Source organism: Rhincodon typus, chromosome 8, assembly GCF_021869965.1.
Source record: "Rhincodon typus isolate 14 chromosome 8, sRhiTyp1.1, whole genome shotgun sequence".
In the NCBI taxonomy this organism is placed as follows: domain Eukaryota; kingdom Metazoa; phylum Chordata; class Chondrichthyes; order Orectolobiformes; family Rhincodontidae; genus Rhincodon; species Rhincodon typus.
This window is the reverse complement of record NC_063339.1, coordinates 20,585,486-20,606,445: the sequence shown is the minus strand read 5'-3', so window position 1 is coordinate 20,606,445 and position 20,960 is coordinate 20,585,486.

Below are 20,960 nucleotides of genomic sequence, written 5' to 3'. Positions count from 1 at the left end.
AGGTTTCTTCATTTTGTTATGACCAAGTGAACAGGGAAAATTAACTCTTGTCTTTTCAACCTTCTTGGTTGCTCGTAACAAACACTTGGTGATTTTTTTTAACATAAGGCCACACACCATGTCAAAAAAGATGTAGGTAACTGGTTCACCAGAAATAATTGTGGAAACAAATACAAAGGCTTCCTTGAGTGAAAGGAAGAGCAATTTTATTCCTTGACAATCCAAAGACAAATAATAAAGATCTAATGACAACATGCAGACCAGTACAGGCAAAAAACATAAAAGGGAGCAATCCATAGGATGTTCTTGTGGTATTACGTTTTAACCTGAAACTGAAGTTGGTGTGAGATTCGTGGATCAACAGAAGTTGTGAATATTGTAGATATCTTTCAACTTTCAATGATCAGGTGTTTCTCTCCACTTTGTTATCTCAAATACTTTGTCCTTCAAAAGGCTGAGAGAAAGCAGGAAGAAACAGAGAGATTTTTCCAGTTCTAGTTAGCAATGAAACTCATTCCACTATGCCAAAGCAGCTGCTTGGGATGCAGTTCATTTGTGCATTGCACGTTTGGGTTTATTGATTCCAAGCTGGATAATTGGAGGCATTTAGTTTTATCTCCAACATGAGACCTTTCCATAAAGGTGTAAATCAAACAGGACTTAGAGATGCGTTTGATTGCTTTCTTTGATAACGTGCTATTTTTGATTTAGACAGATTCTTGTTTATACATGGTTTCATGAACTTGGCTCGACCTGAAGCCATTTTTAAATCAGTGTTTTTGTTTTCTGTTTTGAAATAATTTCAGACCACGAAGGACCCAGGTATTAAAATCAGAAGTTGGGAGTCGAAAATTCATAGCTATATTTAACCACTGTCTGATAACTTAAGGACAGACATATCACATTAGAAGCAGGTGCAGAGAAAAGTTCAATAGGCTGATTCCAAAGATGTGGGGTTTCTCTTGTGAGAAATGATTGGTCAGGTTAGGCTGAGAGTTATTGCAGTAAATGAATGAGAAATTGTATTATTGAAACATGTAAGGCTTGGAGAGACTTGATATGGTAAATACTGAAAGAATGTTTCCTCTGTTGGAGAATGTAGAACTGGGGCAAAAGTTTAAATATCAGGGGTCACCCTGTTAAGTTGGAGGTGAGGATGCTGAGTCATTAAATGTACTTAAGGCAGATTTAGATAGGCTTTTGATTGACCTAAGGCACTCAAAGGTTAGAGGCTGGATGGAGGTATAGGGAGGAAAGTGGAGTTAAGGCCACCATCAAATTAGCCAGAATTTTAGTGAATATGGAACAGGTTTGAGGGACTAAATAGATTGCTTTTGCTCCTATTTCTTATGTTCTTATATCCTTAGGTGGTTGAGGTGCAAAGGTTGAATAGGAAGGCTGAATCTGGCATCAGAGTTAAGACAAAACCTGTTTACAGTCAATGTGACTGAATTATTTTAAAGGAACAGATTGACAGAATTGGCCACACTTTGCACAGTAATGTCCTTGAGTGTCAGATAAAAATGATTCTGGGGAATTCACATTGTTATGAGTTCTGGTTCCGAATTGGTTGAAATAGTTGCATTTTAGCATTGGAAAGATGAGGGCTCTTTGTTCAATTTAAACACCATGCTACATGGTAGAAGACAGAAACAAACCTGACATTCTTGGGTGACTGTCAATGTGGTCCCGTTAAGATACTTTATGCCACATGCAATTAGCTAATTAAATACTACCTCTGTATAGAAAATGCAACACTATACAGTACATACTAAGAACACTAATGTGAGCAGAGACAAGGAGGTTCTGCAGAACGGTACAATTTTGATGAAGACATTGTCTATGACTGTGGACCTTGGGTTGATTGGGAGCTGCTGTCAGATGAGGATCCATTGCTTTATCCTAAAAGAAAATGATATTTCTAACTGAGGAAGTTCAAAGCATTCAACAACCTTGTGGCTGAAATTAGTATTGTAAATGCTGAGTGGACATTCCAGTAAATCTCTGAGAACGCTTGCTGATTCTGCTATTTAATGTTGAATTTCTAGTTTATATTGGCCACAAACTGCCTGTTAATTTTGTTGATTTTGGTTTGATTCTTAAAGTAAAAATTATAAAAATGAAATCTTGTCCATTGGTTTTCCTGTTGGGTTGGTTCAGTAATTTCAGTTCTTTTAATTTGTTGGTCTCCATAGGGATCAAGACAGACTCTATTTAACCACATCCTTTCAAGATTTTCCTTTTGACGTATTTTACATTTTTTGCTTTTCTTTTCAAAGTGCATTTTCTCAGATTTCTTAGCATTAAATTGCACATGTAAAATTTCTGTTTATTTTACTCATGATGAACGTTATTTTGAAGTCTATGTTAGCCCTTCCTTGGTCTTATCAAACATCTACTTTTCTATGGTTGATAAATCAGAATATTATGATACCTGTGCACAAATCCATACCACCTTTATGTGCCAAGAACAAATGTGAACCTAGCACTAATCTCTGAGGTTAGCATTTCCAATTTGAGTATTAAGTCTAAGCCTTCGCTTCCTGTCAGTAGACCAAATTTCCATTCATACTGCCACATTTGCCTAAATGTTGGCTCATCAAACCTATTCTTTCTTTCTCTTGCCTAATGTTTCTTGTTTTGCTCTCTACTTCTATTCTATTCGTACAGCTGCCTTCATTTTGTGTCATATAATTATCTGTAGGTCTTGTTCAAAAACTTGCTGGTGTTGCCCACTTGATTTTTTTACATCTGATTAGAAAGTCAGAGAGTGCAGTCTTATAAGTAAATGGAAGGCATGGACTATGATGAAATGAGTGGTACAATCAGCTGACCTGGTCATCCTGACTTCAAGATCATCTCATTCCAACTTCTTTGCTTTGATCAAACAACGTGGTGACATTCTCTACAGGGAGTGACCAGTTCTCAATTGACACTGTTTGTTACTTGTTAAACATCTTGTTAATGACTCAAATCACTACAGGTTGCAATCTTACCAGACACACCATTCAAACTAGCTGTCAGGAAAGCTCAGCATAGAAATCAGAGCAGGTAACTAGTGGTTTCAGCTCACCGTTTGCTCCAAATAGACTTCCGTGTTGTCTGTGGCAAGACGGCAGAGCAGGGCATGACCCGTGATCACCAGCCACATGCATCCTTTCACAACGGGCACTGCACCAAGCTTTCAGAGAACCATCACCACATCCGTTTCATCAATACAATGCCCTGGAGCTCTGCAATCTTTCACTTGTGATACATGGCTGCATTGAGTACAGAAGCCAAACAGGGAGAGGCACCCACTTCACAGTGTGGATTGGGCTGTTACAGCTGCCCTCTTTCTCTCTAAACAGCTTGAGGCTGTGAATGCTTTGGCAGAAACCATTGGTCCTCGAGAGGAGAAGGATCTGTTTTTGTTTTGCTGTTAAAAGTGCCTTAAACCCAAAGAAAGCCAATTTATTTTTCCCTCAGCAATTGCTATAGGCAGTGGTTCTTTGCCAGTAAGCTAGAGACTTCATAGAATCATAGAATCCCTACAGTGTGGCAACAGGCCATTTGGCCCAACAAGTCCAAACCGCCCCTCCGAAGAGCATCCCACTCTGACACTTTCCCCTATCCCTGCATTTCCCCATGTCTAACCCAAACATCCCTGGACAGTACGGGCAATTTAGTATGGCCAATCCACCTAGCCTGCACATCTTTGGACTGTGGGAGGAAACCGGAGCACCCGGAGGAAACCCACGCAGACACGGGGAGAATGTGCAAACTCCACACAAGACAGACACCTGAGGTTGGAATTGAACTCGGGTCCCTGGTGCTGAGAGGCAGTAGAGCTAATCACTAACCCCACTGTGCCACCCTTCTATATACTGCAATTGTGAATCAGGCACCCTGTGACTTCTGCAAGGAAGTGTAAGTATCTGAAGAAGGACAATCAAGAGGCAGCATGTCCTGAGAAGTCAAAAAGATTATTCCAGCGAACCCTGTGAACAGGGAAAACCCAGCTGCCTTCCTCGTCTTTCCCTTCAACTATTATACACATAAGTTTTATGTTTCTTGTCTGTGTCTGTCTGTATGTGTATGTGATCAGACATCATGCTATTTGCCCACTGGGAAAAAGACAACCCTCTTGTGTACCAGTCCCGAAACATTAATTCTGACTTTTTTCTTCTCAGATGCTGCCAGACCTGGTGAGCTTTTCCAGCAACTTTGTTTTTGTTCCTCTTGACTACCAGCCTATTAGCCAGCAATCCCAGACCCTGTTGGAGAATCTTGCTGCCAACTTGCCCTTGTCAGCTATCTCTGTCCAGGCACTAGTCATGAGCAGGCAGATGTCAGATGCCAGCGCATGGCAAATGGGATGGACATATGACATGATACTTGCCAATGGGTTGGCGATGGCAATTGGAGCAACAGGTTTGGTAAGATATTGCGAGAAAGCTTTCCCAGCCCCATGGCGAGTTTCGTTCTACAAAACTCAATGAAACTCACGCTTAGCCCAAAAAATAAGATTCTGTTCACAGTGCTGGTGTCACTGATATATTTTGCTCCAGTACCTTCCATCACACAATATATTTATTTAGTTTGATTTGGTGAGAGACTGTTTTCACATATTGATGCCAACTTAAACTGGTTGTTCACAAGAAAATATGGCACAGTTTATTCCTTATGTAGAGTTCTATGGCATTTTTAAGTCAGACAAATTCAGTTCTTTATTGCATTAAGGAAATCAAGTACATAACGATTTTAATGACGACAGGAAAATTGCTTACTAAATGTACACAGAAAGGCCCGTGTTGTTTATTGTTTATTGTGGCAGAAGCAAATTCAATCATGGATTTCAAGAAGGAATTTGCTGAGCGCTTGAAGGGAAAAAAAAAAATTGTAGGACCATAGAGGTGATGGTACAAATCACCTCCTTCCAGGCTGAACCCTATCAGCATTTCTATGATCCTCTGCTTAGACAAATACATTCCAAAGCAGGAGGAGAGATATTCCCAAAAAGTTTTTATATATCAAAGCAAAGAACTGCAGATGCTAGAGTTCTGAAGCAAACAAAAAACAGAAACTGCTGGAGAAACTCAGCAGGTCTGCCAAAATTTGTGGAGAGAAAGCAGAGTTAACATTTGAAGTCCAGTTCTGTATGAGAGGGGTCATTGAATTCAAAACGTTAACTCTGTTCTCTCTTCAATAATTCTTTTGTTTCATTTTCGGTGACGTGTATTTTATCTGAACTGTTTAAACCCATGAACATTTTGCAAGTTTAGCTTCCCAAAATGTATTATTTGAGACCTGGTGAGTAACTAAATGGAAGCGGTGGAGTGCCAGACGACCAGGATTCTTGCAATGCCCAATGGCTCTGTAGGTTATTACACCACCTGTCACTGCCACTATCCAGTTCCCAACAGGTCAGCCAAATCTCTAAACCAGACTACATTTCCCAAATTACTCGTGCTGGGCATTACCACTTGCAGTGCTCTTTGAGCACATAGTGGCCACAGAGGACAAAACAGGAGTTTGTTGACTAACCTGGAAGCCGAATGCCATAAGTTCACATCCCGGCCTGGACCATCACTAAACAAATCTGCTGTAATTCTTTAAAATCCAGATGGTATGTGATGTGTTCATCCCCACCATGGCCCAACTTGTAAATTGTCTTGGTTCACACAACCTTTTCAATATTTTGCACTTTTCTTTGCTAGAGAAAGGAACGCTGTGGTGACTCTATCTTATTTGCAATCTTGAATCCTCATTTCCAGACAGTGTACATCTCTTGGGATAGTTCTATGTATCCTAATAATATAGATTCAAACTGTGGAACATCCTCCCATATGAGCCACTCAAGAAGAATCTTCTGAAACAGAGTAAGCTGAATTAAATAACAAGTTTGTATTTATAAAAGTAACTTCCATAGCCTCAAGTCATCCCAAAACACTTCACAGCCAGTGGAGTATTTGTGAAGTGCAGTCACTGATGTAATGTCAGATACGCAGTAGGTAATTTGCACACAGCAAGTCCTCACAAAGGGAAACATGATAGTGATCTATTTCTTCCTTACGTGACAATTATTGGAAAATAAATATTGGCAAGTATTCCATAGAAAAAGCCTCTCCCATTACCCAACCCCACTCCATTCACTAATATACTCAGTGGCTGACTTAGAAAACTCAAAGGTTTTGAGATGAATAAACTATTTGTGTGCTTGTCAAGATGGAGAGTGGAACTGTACAGATACCTCCAAGACAGCCTGCTTAACTTTGTTATTATCAACACCACAGTAGCTCAACTTGAATTCGAAAGCTATTGGAAAATAGACTGTTCACTGAATTTGATAAATAATAACTACACAGAATATTGCGACTTGGGACATTAGAGCCGGGGAAGTCTGAAGAAGTTCAAAGACATCTCATTCCCCCTCCTGATCTAGGTTCACATTCATGTAAAATATATTCAGAGTATGTACGCTTGTATGGAAAGAAAAAAGAGATCAAAAGGAACTCTCTTTATTGAAGACAGTAAGAGGCAGCTTCCAACCACTTTACCATCAGGGATTGGATCCCTCTTCATTACCTAGTGCTATTCAGCAGCCACTGGCCATACGTATTTTTAAAGTAACAGGCGCAATGGATTTTCCAGGGATTTGCAGTGGCCACAATCTCAAATTCCAAATTCAAATCTGTATCGATTTTAAATTCATGTTAGTGTTTTCCCAAATCTACTTTTAAAATATATTTCATTCTTCATAAGCTGTCCATGAATCATCAATGACTTTCTCTTTGTACTTCTATCAACATATACTAATAACTCAATCCTTCTACAAATAGACAAAAACAAAAAAAAATACAGAAAGCATTCAAGCCAGATTTATTGAGATGGACAGCAACAGTGAAGTAAAACACTGACACTATTCAAACTTGACCCAATAAACAGAGCTGGTTGCAAAGCAAGCTCTTCTTTTTAAAATCACTGACAAGAGGTGTAATTCTACTGTTATCATGTCGGCACAAACTGTACTTCCACACTGGTTGGGTGGGTACAAAGGGTTATAATTCCCGGCTCCATGATGCTGTTCTGGGAGGAACTCTGTTCTGACTCAGAACTTCAGATCTTTGTTCTGAGCGGGTGGGAGTCAGGTTTTCTGGGAGACGGGCCAATCCACGCTGGTAGGACTCGGGTGGGGAGAGATAGCAGTGGGTGCAAGATCTCCCTTAAGTGTTCCAGTGCTATGTGGAAGTTGCAAAAAGTAGAATTAAACAGAAAAACAACCCTCCATCTCACCTGCCTCACAAACCTTCATTTCCAAATACACTTGCCATTCACCATTCATGCCAACCCACACCACTCTATGTTTCCTACACACTCCTGAAGGACTCTCACATACTCAGTGTCAACATACATTTGGACATAAAATGTAGGAACAGGAGTACGCCATTAGGCCCTTCAAGCCTGCTGCACAATTCAGTAAAAACTGAAAGAATTGCAGATGCTGTAAATCAGGAACAAAAACAAAGTTGCTGGAAAAGCTCAGCAGGTCTGGCAGCATCTGTGAAGGAAAAAACAGAATTAATGTTTCGGGTGCGGTGACCCTTCCTCAGAAGGGTTTTCTGAGGAAGGGTCACCAGACCCGTAACATTACCTCCATTTTTTCCTTCACAGATGCTGCCAGACCTGCTGAGCTTTTCTGACAACTTTGTTTTTGTTCCACAATTCAATAAGTTCATCACTGTTCTGGTTGTGATCTCAGCTCCAATCTTCTGTGTACCTTTACCTCTATCAATTCCATGACCTCATATACCCTCCAGTCCAAACAATGCTCCTCACCATCCCTCCACTGCGACTCATGCCCTCCATACTAACCAATGGCCTTCTGTCAATCGGCTTTGCCCACTTCTGTGCCAACTTAATACTAACTCATCCAGATGTCCATTCTTTTCAAGGAGGCATGACATTTTTTTATTATCTTTACATATATTTACATAGTCACAAACACAGTTCAGTGTTATACAGCAGCATATCAAGGAAACAAAAAAAAATGGATTTTGACTCTATCCTTCAAACAAACCAAAGGCATCTCTTACTTGTACTAGACTATATTTACATGCAGTTAAAGCACCAGGAGGGTCCAATAACTGAATGGAATCCCGTTTTGCTTCAGCAAAAAGACTTCAGACAGTGGTCTTTCCTCACTGTGCACTGCAGTTGCCCCAAACTTTAGTGCATCCCTCACCACATAGTCCTGGACATAAGGCGAACTTATTGGAAGGGCATTGAGACAAAAATTTTCTGATGGCACTGGTTGTATTTCATTATGTGCACACAGTTACATATGGGGTACTACAGAGGGGAAGGCATTGCAAGTGACCACCTCTCTGGCTTGAGTGGTGGGAACTTGAATAGCTGTAGTGGGCATTGCAATGCAGTAGGCAATGGGCCTAGGGCTGATACTGACAGTCAAAATAAAAAGTTGCATGGAAACATGAAGAGATTCAAAGCTGATGGATTAGACAGGGACAGCTACATAAAGAAGCTACAAGAAGGGTAATCTTGACTTTCAAGCAGAGACTGAAACTCACTCTCAATAACATAACCTGGATAGTGTTCTGTGAAGAGTGCATTTTTTTTTGTATTTTGGATTGTGGGCTGTATCGAACAAAGGATACTTTTAAAACCTGGGGACTGTAGAAGGGATTGTTGTTTTAAAAGCCTACACTCATTGCAAGTACTATTAACACTACTCCAGTCCAACTAGTTAGGGAAGTTAGTTGCAGACAAACTGGCAGTAGGGGGTGTGTTCAAAGTGAGAATCAGTCAATGCACGTAGTTGATCGGCCTGTGGAATCATGATGTATCTGGGAATAACAGGCCATGATTTCCAATTTGTTACCCATTGAGGCATGACAGGTCAATATTCCACAAAATCTCACCTGGGCAATTAGGATGAGAAGTGTCTGCCATATATTCACAGTGGGCAGAGTAAACTTCTTTTTGTGCTGGTCAGGTAGACTCTCTTTGGTAGAGGTATTGCCATGGAGAACACAGCAGTTAGATGGTGACTGACAGTTAACTACCAAGCTTTGTTTAAATTTTAAACTGGGAAAATTGAATGTGATTGGGTAAAGCATGCCCCAGAGGAACGAATCAGTAACTGGTTGTCATCTATTCATTGAGAAACAGGTACAATGTGTGCACATGTCCTTTCTATCTGCATCTTCCTCAGGTTGAGGTTCCACAGCACTGAGGGTAGGAGCCAAGGTGGAGTTAGAAGACCTGACCACCACTGCAGTGTCCTGAGAGGGGACTTCTGTGATCCTGTGCATTGCTCATCCTCCATTTGGGAGCCTACACAGGCACCACCTGTCTTCTTGTGAGGAAGGGACACTAGGAGTGAACTCAAGGCATCCCCACCCATCTCTTCTTCCCTGGAGCTGGTGGATTGGTCTAAGGTCACAGCCATTAAATCCAGCCCTTTAGTTCTTGTTTCTCTCTCTCTCTCTACATTGTGCACTATATGCTCAATATTTCCAACATTTTCTGTTTTCAGTTCAGATTTCCAACTTTTACAGTACTTTGATTGGGTGGAAAATCAAATGTTGAATTGTCATCAATTGATTTTTTTTTGCCTGGTCATAAGCACAAATAGCTTTCATATAACTGACCTGAACAGATGAGACTACACAGACAAACTCCATGTAATTTTATACTCTACTTCTGTTTGTTGTCTAAGTGAAACAGAGCCTCTACCCATTTTCTAAGATCTTTTCAGGTCCCTCATCACACAGAAGCAGCTTGTGTCGTTATTGCTGCCCACATATCCCATTTGCTTTGCAGAATTCATTCCCCTACCTATAATGGTACATGATGTCAGTGCTAAACAGTCAAACATTTTCAGCTTATGGTGTCTGGTATTTGCAATCAAATAAACCCAGGTTTAGAATCAGTGTTCAAAATCTGCATACTGTGCCTTAGTCTCATTATCAGAAACAACACCCACACCTGCACTGGTATGACAATCCTTTTCTCACACCGAGTATTCTTCTAAGCTCTCTGAGCCGGACAGATAATTTTGCAGCAATTCATGCTGTCATCCAGCTCCCACTAGGGAGTTGAGACGATCCAAGCCCTGTCATCTTCAGATTGTTTTAGCCTCCAGAGAGTGGTGCGTTTTATCCCATTGATTTGAAGTTACTCAAATCCAGGTCAGAATGTGAAAGCTCAGTCTTCTAACTTACTTCATTACTCAGACACCTCCCTGATCCCTTTATGATGCATCTATCACTTTTTGGGGAGTTACCTGCATTATATTGCCTTATACTAATTATTTGCCTTTTTTTTTAAATTTCTGAAGTCTCATTATAAATCTAAATATGACATCCCTATTAAGGGATAGGGCTAAATGCAGGTATTATGGAGGGAGGTTACAGATAAGCCATGATCTCATTAAAAGATGGAATAAGTATGAGGAGCTGAATGGTCAACTCCTGTTCCAATGTTCCTAATTTTGAAATACTTACTTCTGTCCCATTTGGAATATAATGTCTCAATAGATGGTTTATTCCACACTGGTCATGCTGCAGTTAGTAATTTGGATTTGAGTTTATGTCGCTGCTGCTAAGCTTAAAAGTGCAAAATAACTATTTATTATCTCAGTTGTGAAAGATTTAGGATACTAAGATGACACATTTTTCCCAACAGTTCACTTAAATAGACCTATTCAGAGATCCCAGAGCGCACTAATTCCATCAACATCGACTTATTGCTAAACCAATGACATCTGCACTCACTCGGCCACAATTCATCTGATAGACCGTGACTATACATCCAGCTTTTCTGTACTGTGAAGTGGTGGCTGGGTCACTAGCTCCTGGGCATCCATACGTCTGCCACAAGGACATCTGCGAGTGAGATATGGAGGTGACAAATGTTGGCCCTGACAATGGTGAGACCACACACTGACTGGATACTAACTGTTTACGCAGACATAGGAAGTGGCAAAAGGAAATGTTCAGCTGCCTCAGAAAAAGGTGCAGACAAAACAGAGACCAGATCTATGCTGTCCTAGCCTATCATCTTCCTCTGCAGCAAATGGGATGAGCATTTTTATCCCAGAGCATGGCTCTTGAGCTACACAAGGTGATTTGATTTGCACCATCATCTGACAAAATGGAAAACTGCTACTGTTTCTCAGTGATTCAAGTGAGGTGAGTGTCTGCCTTTGACATCAAGGCCACATTTGGCTGTGGTGTCAAGGAGCTCCAGGAAAACTGGAACCAATGGGAATCGGGGGAAAACTCTCTACTGGTTGGAGTCATACCTGGCTCATAGGAAGATGGTTCTGGTGGTCGTAGGTTAGTAATCTCAGCTATAGGTCGTCTTTACAGGAGATCCTCAGGGTAGTGTCCTAGGTGCAATCATCTTCATCAATGATCTGCCCTCATAAGGTCAGAAGTGGGGAAGTTCACCTGTGATTGCACAATGTTCAGCACCAATCATGATTCCTCAAATACTGAAGCAGTCCGTGTCAAAATGCAACAAGTTCTAGGTAATGTCTAGTTTGGGCTAAAAAGTGACAAATAACAATCACTCCCCAAAACACAATGACTCTCTCCAAAAAGAGAGAATCTAAACATTGGCCCTTGACATTTGATGGTCTTATCATCACTGAACCCCCCCCTATCAACATTCTATAGACTACCATTGACCTGAAACTGACCAGACCAACTATATAACTACAATGGACTCAAGAGCAGTTCAGAGACTAGGAATCCTGTGGTGAGTAATTCACTTCCATATTTCCCAAACCCTGTCCACCATCTACAAGGCATAAGTCAGGAACTTATCAGATTACTCCCTTGTTGAATGAGTACAGCTCCAACAAAATTCAAGAAGCTTGTCAGCACCCAGGGCAAAGCAACCTGCTTGATTGGTACGACATCCACTAACATCCATCACCTCCACCACTGACACTCAGTAACACAAGATTTACTGGAGAAATTCATCAAGGTTTCTTAAATAGCACCTTCTAAACCCACATACACTACCATCTCAAACGATAAGGACAACAAATACATGGGAATACCACTGCCTGCAAGTTCCCTTCGAATTTACTCACAATCTTGCCTCGGGAACATATCGCTATTCCTTCAGTGTTATTGAGTCAGAATCCTGGAATTCCCTCCCTGATGGCATTGTGATTCTTTCTATAGCACATGGAGTGCAATAGTTTAAGAAGGCAGTTCACCACCACCTTCTCAAGACTAATTAGGGGCGCCAGCCAGTGCCAACAACATCCCATGAACAAATAATAAAAACAATACTCATACTTTAATACTTCTGCTAAACTGGCGGATAAAAGAATATTATGCAAATTTGTTGAGCATTTACCTGCTGATATCAACATTACCAATTCTTCAGCTCTAAAGTATTAAAATGGACTTAATTAATTACTAATTCTCTCTGTATGCAATAATGTACTAGCATTAGTCACTGAATTTCCAATTAACTTGCATCAGCAACAAAGCAAACCACAGAACTCAAAATATGATAGTTGCTCCTTGATTGCTTTAAGGTGGTGCTATATGACCCTGAATATGGTGAAGGATATAAATTTCTTTGTATCGTATGTTGGTGCAATGATTTAAAAAGCCCATTGGACACTTTTTCAGAAGACAATCTTCCTTTAAACCTTTCAACTGTGAAGGCTGGCTTCATGCCGAAAGGAGAACAAAAGTGGTTAAGGCGGAGGAGGTGCTTTACAGCACTTTCCCCCACACAAACACCATTACACAGCTGAAAAGGACAAATGCACACCATGGTCGTTGCTGATTGATACACCTATTTGCATTGAACTGAAACTAATGCACTTATCAATAATACAACATTCATGATTCAGCTAATTGTGGTAATGAATCACAATGTATGAATTCATTTGCCAAGGTGGTTGCAAGGGTTTTACAGTAAACAAATGTATGCAATCGCAGTATAGCAGAGCACTATACAGTGACCAGCTGCATATCACTACTAGTCTATAAGTGGAAATACATTATATCTCATTAATTTTCTCCTGTAAGTACCAGTTAGTCACTGTCATACCATCCATTCAATTAAGAACCTTGCAGGCTTCGCATAATAGCTGTAAAGCTGGGAATCCCAGCATGTTCTTGGCAATGAATGGCTCCAATACACCAATAAAAGACCAAGGACTTAGGCACTTTAATGCTTCGTAAAACAGAGGGATCCTGAGATTATTGTTTAATTAACTTAGTTGTTTTAGTCATTGGATAATTTTAATGCAGTATTTTCAGAATTTATGTGTGGTTAAATAACAATTTGGAGTCATTTTCTTAACTAGGACGGTCAATTACATCCACTGCATTGACATGGCCAGGGGCAAAACTAGAACATTAGCAGAACAACAATTTCACTGGGGTGACAATTACAGGGGACTGATTATCAGCATCCCTTTCCGTACTCTCCTAGACTGTTGAGGCATCTATCAGCATCATGTGGACCAGAAAACCGTAATAATTATCTGAGAGGGGATCTTCAGCCCATAAATGACAAGAAGTCCTGCTCTTGAGAACTGCCAAATATTCTGTATGATGACAGCTCTATAGTGCCCCAAATGACAGTAATGGACACTGTTGGAACAGCCCATTTGAAGGAAAAGGACCTGAAGATAAATCCAGGTAGTTCTGGTCACGCAAGGGTTGGAGACTCAGGTCAGGAGGCAGGTGATGTTGGTGGTACAGGAGGGGACTGGACAGCATTGTATTTTACAGCCCAGGTAGGTAGGCACAAAGGACCTTTCCCCAAAGAAACACAAAGAACTCCCTCAAATAAGATATCCTTCTCTTCCCTTTAAAATTAATTAAGGAAAAGTTGATAAGTCCAAAGTTGGAGGTCTCACAGTTGGGTTATGCATCTGAATTGAGAGAAAGATTAAACAGAGTAGGTAAATTAGCTCGACAACGTCTGAAGGTAGTGCAGCAGCTAACGAAGCAAGAAGCAGATAAGAAATCTAAAATTGATATGTTTTCCAGTGGGGATAAAGTCTTGGTGCTGTTACCAGTGGGAGGAGATCCCTTCAAAGCAAGGTTTAGTTGTCTTTATCAGATTGAGAAGAAGTTGAGCCAGGTGAATTATCTGGTAATGATGCCAGATAGGGCCAAGCAAAGGAGTCAGGTTTAACCAATGTCACTTCGAGTCATGCACGTTCCTACCTGGTTTCTGTGGAATTCATACAATTGTGGGTTGGAAATGGGTTGCCATTCAGCCTGGGTATTTTTCTCTCCAAGCTCAGGAAACAGGTTCTGAGGAATAGAACATAGAATAGAATATCCTTTATTGTCACTTGTACTACAATATAGAAGCATAGGAGTACAGTGAAAAGTTTTTACAATGGCTGCCTTTTAATGGCACCATCTTAGGTACAAGTAACTAGGTTCAAATCTTATAGAGTAAAAAAAAAGTGGTCTAACACAAAGAGGATTAAAGGAAAACATAAGAATTACTTACAGAGGCAGTTACAACATAATGAATAGGTTTTAAATTACAGCCCAATAACAGCAGCTCAGGATTTGGCACTAGGCCTAAGTCCAGCAATTGTCCTGCATTGCTCCAGCCTCCAGTCTGCTCCTCACTGGCACTCAGCAGCAACCAGGTAAGCCACGCTGTACCGGGAATTGTACCTCGGCCCCTCCATCTCGCCAGGACTTGCCCCTCCCCCGTCACTCTGGAAATAAGCTGCCATCAGCTACTGAGATACATCAAGAGAGAAGGAGGTCAGAACAGCCTGAACCAAGGCAGGGCCACCATACACTATCAAAGGAGGAAGTTGTGAAGCACCTTCTAGTTGAAGTATGAATCATGTGAGACACCAGCACTATGTGCTTTACTATTTCTCATCCTGCATCCAACAGTTTCTAGCTCTGGCCAGGTGCAAGTTGCCCAACAGAATGGTGATGAATCACAGTCACTAAGAAAAGTAGGAAAGACTTCTCTGAATGAAGAATTTGATGCCGGCTAATGAGTGTTGTTGTCCTGAACGGTGCTGTTTTCTAAGATGACCATCCTGATACCTTGTGATATTTGCCACTTATATCAATGCATGGTTGTTTGGGGTAGTTCACTGCAATCAATCCTCCTTTGTCTTTGTTTTGTCTTTGACCTATCTAGCGTTTAGTTGTAGATGATACACCACTGTAGAATGTTTACAGGCAAGACACTGTCTTCAGGAAGGCTTATTGTATGCTTACAATAAATGCAACAACATTTGGTCAGGCACAACATCTAGAGGCTGAAGGAGCTAGTATAGATTCAGCTACCCTCTCTCACAGTAGAATTACAGTAGTTACAGTAGAATTCCTCTCCCCAGTCTCAGAACATGTGGGTCATCATTAGAATGCGTGGAGCCAAAGTAACATGAATATTCCCTGCTTCAGAATAATTGCCTTATGCAACAAGTCCTCCCAAGCTTCTTCACCATAATTAGTACTTCATCTATTTGCGTATTTCTATATTTCATCACTCAGTCTCTTTCTAAGCCAATACTTTGCATCTTCAGGTGCTCTGGATATTTCACAGTTCTCTCAATACACACTCTCTTACAGCTTAGCGAATCTTGCTTGAGAACTGCAGATCTTGTTTTTGATCTGTGGATCATTTCTCTGCTATACTGTATTTTATCTCTCAATCTCCTTCAAGGAGGATGTTGATCTTTGTCCATTGTCTCAGATAAAGCACGCTTAATCTTCTGAATTTGTTTCCTGAAAGAGAGCTACTCCATTGAAATAAGTACTTTATTCCTGTGCTAGCCTGGATTTCTGGATCAAGGAATCACTTTTCCAATAGAAGAGTTAGTCCTTTTTTGCAGCACTGAGAATGTTCATACCAGGCAGTTTCTTTTTGACCCACATGTGCACTGTTGGGTAAGAGAGTCTAATTTTTAAAATTTTATATTGTAGGAACTTAATTCATTTTGTACTTGGCATTAAACTTGAAGCTACAGTTTAAATTCTGTGGTCGCCACTCTTAAGATTTTTTCAAGAGTTCCAGTGAAAGAGCAGCTTACTTAAGAACCAGTTGAATCTGAATCCTCCTTAGGTGATTTGAAAACCTTTTGCATTAGGAACATATAACTACCAACTTTGTGTGACTTAACACTTGAGTGCAACTTGCAATAGAGTGCTGGAGTTGAGCACTTCATGGAGATAAATGGAGGAATGTATAGAAGTGCTTGGTCACTTTTGCTTGCAGCCTGCTGGAATTGGTTCCTGCTCTAATACTGGAAAAGAAGCTGGCTGATTAGTGGATATGTGGTAAATGTTTAAGGTTTACTCTATTCCCCAGTATATTTTGAGTAGGACATGAGCAGGACCTACCTACGCCTCCTCTACATTGGGGAGATGAAATGCAGGCTGGGTGACCACTTTGCAGAACACCTACATTCTGTCTATAAAAATAACCCTGAGCTTTCATTTGCCTGCCACTTCAACACACCACCATGGTCCCATGCCAACATTTCTGTCTCAGGCCTCCAACAAACCTCAGCACAAGCATGAAGAACTGCATCTCATCTTTAGCTTGGGGCCCTGCAGCCTCTAGGATTCAACATTCAATTCAATAATTTTAGAACCTGATTACATCCATCCTTGTTTTCTACTCATCCCAAGCATTAGTGCTGCCATGACATGAGTTGCTTTCAACACAGCCAACCTATTCTCACCCACACTTAGCTCTCATTATTACTTATTCAGCTTCTCTTCTGAGCTAGGTTAATATCGCCAATCCCTGTCTGCTACTCCTTTCATACCTCTTTCTCCGGGCTCCATCTTCACCTATTTTCTCACCTCTCCTCCATCCTCTTTCCCCCAATCCCGTCTTCAGCATAAATACCACTTTTTCCCAGCTGCTATCAGTTCTGATGAAGAGTCATTAGACTCAGAATGTCAACTCTGTTTTGTCCCCAAAAATGCTGCTAGACCTGCTGAGTTTGTCCAGCAACTTCTGTTTTTGTTTCAGATTTTCAGCATTCACAGTTTTCCGTTTTATCCCATAAGAATATATTGAGTGCCTGCTCCAAAGACTAAATCTCATCAAATTTGTATTTTTTTCTAATGATAATGGCTTTTCTACAGTGTAGACCTCTTTATGTTTATGACCATCAGTACTTCCACCATTCTGAAACTGTGTTACCTACACACATTTTTTGGAAGTGGCCTATAGTTTTACAAATATAGTGTTCCTCAGTAATAGTTGGGATGCTGTCAATCCTGGTAACCGCATCTGGTTTCATAGAGCTGATATTGGTTTGCAGCATCAGGTTTTTGGCTTAAGCTGTTTGCACTTTTGTCATGTGCCTGTTTAGAGCATCCATAATGTTAATAGAGTTCGTTGTCTTCTTGTGGTATTGTTGGTCCTCTCCTCTCAGGATTTGTTTGTGAGTCTTTATGGTTTCTTCTTTCAGACCAATTTGAATCAATTTCTCACAAAACTGTAAGGAGTCCAACAAAACTTCATCCAAATTTCCAACAAGAATGCTGTCAGTTCTGTCTCTGATTGCAAAGCTCCATACTCATGGCTTTTCAATAATCTGTCGAGCTAACGAATGAAATTGTCTACAGATTCTCCTGGAAGCTGAGCTTTTCTGGTAAATGTTGTCTGATCAAGAATTATGTTTTCCTTAAATTGGATTAATTATCAGTAGCTTTTATACAGCTTCAAAAGTGTCTGTACTCTCTTTGGTCCTTTGTCTGTTAATGCCATCATTCACAATCAGAAAAAAATGAACATAATACTGTATTAAGTACTCCGTTTTAGTCTTAGCATTGGAACTGTTGCCTCCATGAAATCTAATCTCATGCACTATATGGTCCACTGACTTTGAATCTGCTGGGAATAGATATATACATATGTGTTTTCCATTACTTTTTAATGTATTGATTAATCGTATTACTGTAAATGTGTATTATTGTTGCATTGCTGATAATTTGATGCTCCCGAAGTTTGTATTCTTATATTCACTAATGCTGTATTGATCTGAATGACTATAGAGCTTTCTGGACTCTGTACCACAGCAATATTGCCATATTTCCTTATATGACCAGTCTTTCTTACATTGTGCTTCTATAATATTGTTGTAAACCATTCAGTAAAGTCTCAGATTATTTTAACTAGGTATTATTTAGTGGTTTACTGTTTTCAGGCTTTTAAAAAAAAATTCAACTTTAATACAGTATCTCTGCACTTGCTTACCGGGTTGCCATCATTTTTTAGCGATTTTTCACAATTTGTTGATGATAAAAATGTCTTCTCACTTTTTCAGTTTTTTGTTGCCTTATTAAATTTTCTGGCTGAGATTACAACAGACTTACTCAGTACTGATTAATTTGAATCTTTAGCTTATCCTGAATTATTTTCTTCTTCTCGACTCATTCACTCAATTTATTTAATTTTGATAGTTTTCAGTTCAACTAAAGCCTAAGATCTTCCCAATTCTTTAGCCACATTCTAAATTCATTTTTTGGCTCCTATCATGGAGCCTAATCTTGAGGAACACTACTCTGGTTGTGAGAGGTGAGAATTTCTCAATCTCTCTCTCTCCTTTACTTTTCCTTTTTGATCTTTGCATCATTTTGAGAAAATATGTATTTTTTCTCTTAGCGATCTCTAACATTACGTCCTGGAACCTTCAGTTGCTCCTTTCAGAGGTTCCCCCACTAGAATTTCTGTATTTTCTAAATGTGATTGGCTTTTCTCTCTGGTCTTGGCTGTGCTCCTTCCCTTGTCCTTCTCACTATCTTTTAAATGACGTCATGCCTTTGGAGTTCTCAGCTTCAGTTTTTTTAGGGATACATCACTGTAGAGGCATTGAAGAAGTACTGTTAGCAGATAACAGAAGCTTCATTGCATGTTGGTAGCACGTGCATCTGGTCAGGTAAAAATAAAAAAGCTGGTAAGGATACATCTGCAAAATGCTTCATGATTTTCTCATATAAAGGCCTAAGAAGATGTTTTCATGATCCCGGCAGGACCAATTTGGCTTCATGGAGACATCTGATCTTCTGGTTAAAGTTCAACTTCCTTTTTCAAATTATATTTCTGATAACCATTGCTAAGTGGCGTCATAAAAGTTGCAGCAGTGTGGTACACAACAAGATTATCTCTTATGAAAACTGAAAGAACTGCGAATGCTGTAAATCAGGAACAAAAACAAAGTTGCTGGAAAAGCTCAGCAGGTCTGGCAGCATCTGTGAAGGGAAAAACAGAGTTAACGTTTCAGGTCCGGTGGTCCTTCCTCAGAACCAAGATTATCTCTTGGTGCCGTCTACCAGTAATCCAGTAATGTGAAGTAATGAGATAACTGATGACCTTCAACTGTCATGATGTGATACGTATGTTAGTCCTTGTAAAATAACAATGAGATGTAGCACACATTGTACTAAAGAATTCAACGAATTTTAATGACAGTATTTGCATATGTCCATTAAATTCACAGACACTTGTATGTATGGGTTCAAGGTAAGCAATTCAAATTACTACAGCATACAACAACAACAGCATGTGAATCCCTCTGCCTGTCATGTTGCATCAGGATAGAGCTCAGTAGAGTGGAGACTGAGACCTTTATATCATTAGGTCAATATTATTTTGCTTCTGTCAGTGTTAATAGATATAAAATTCTTCTTTCTTTCACTCATCATGTGGAGGTGCCAGTGTTGGACTGTGGTGGACAAGGTCAGAAATCACACAAGGTTATAGTCCAACAGGTTTATTTGAAAACACAAGCTTTTGGAGTGTAGCCCCTTCATCTGGCTCTGGTGTCCTGTGAGTTCTGGTCTTCTTTCACTCAGGATGCATTTATTTAGTAGTAATGTCACTGAGCTTATAAGCTAGAAACCAGACATGGGTTTGAATCCAACGAGAGAAGATGGTAAATTTGTACTCGCTAAAAACCTGGAATGAAAGGCAAATCTAATGGTTGCATGCAACCATTGTCATAAAAACCCATCTTGTTCGCTAAAGCCCTCTAGGCGAGGACATCCACCATCTTCACCTTGCATGGCCTACATGTGATTCAAAATCCATAGCAATGTTTTTGTCTCCTGATCGATGAGAGATAGGTAGAAATGCTGGCATAGACAGTAGCTCCCACATTTCAGAAAGGAGTCAAAAGAAACCTTGATAACGAGCTCATTCATTTGCTAACAAGCCACATTTTTAATGAACTGTGTGATAAGTGCGTATTTAAAAGAAATAGAAAGATTTGATTGCAACTGACAAAGAGGGCTGGCAAATACCCCTCTTCACTTGGCAGTGACAAATCTCAAACTCGTTTTTTTTGTCTACTTAATAAAAGGAATAGACACAGAAGGACAAAAGGCAAGAGATGATACACTCTGATAATATAAGATTTTCAGCTGAAGTATGTTGCCAAGAATGGAATGAAATGTTTTATTATTATTTCCATTCCGGCAATTGCCTTGAGGGTAGGATTTTTTTGTAATATGATAGAATGAGTTAAATTAATGTCAGATTGATTGTCACCCATTCTTATATGTAGGACTATCCTATATAGACTATAAGACCAGAGAACACAGGAGCAGAAGTAGGTCATTCAGCCCATTAAGTTTTCTCCTCTATTCAATGAGATCAAGGCTGATCTGATCATCATCAATTCTACTTTCCTACCCTATCCCCATAATCTTGGATTCTCTTACTGATTAAAAATCCATCTCTCTCTGCATTGTATATACTTATTGAACCAATCTCAGTAGCCTTTTGCAGTAAAGAATTCCACAGATTCGCTACACTCTGAGAGAAGAAATTCCAGCTCACCTTTGTCTTAAATGTGCAACCCTTTGCTCTGAGATTATAGCCGCTGGTTTTAGGATCTCCCATAAGGGGAAACCACCTTTCTGCAGCTACCCTGTCAAGACCCCTATGAATCTTAACATCATCTCTCA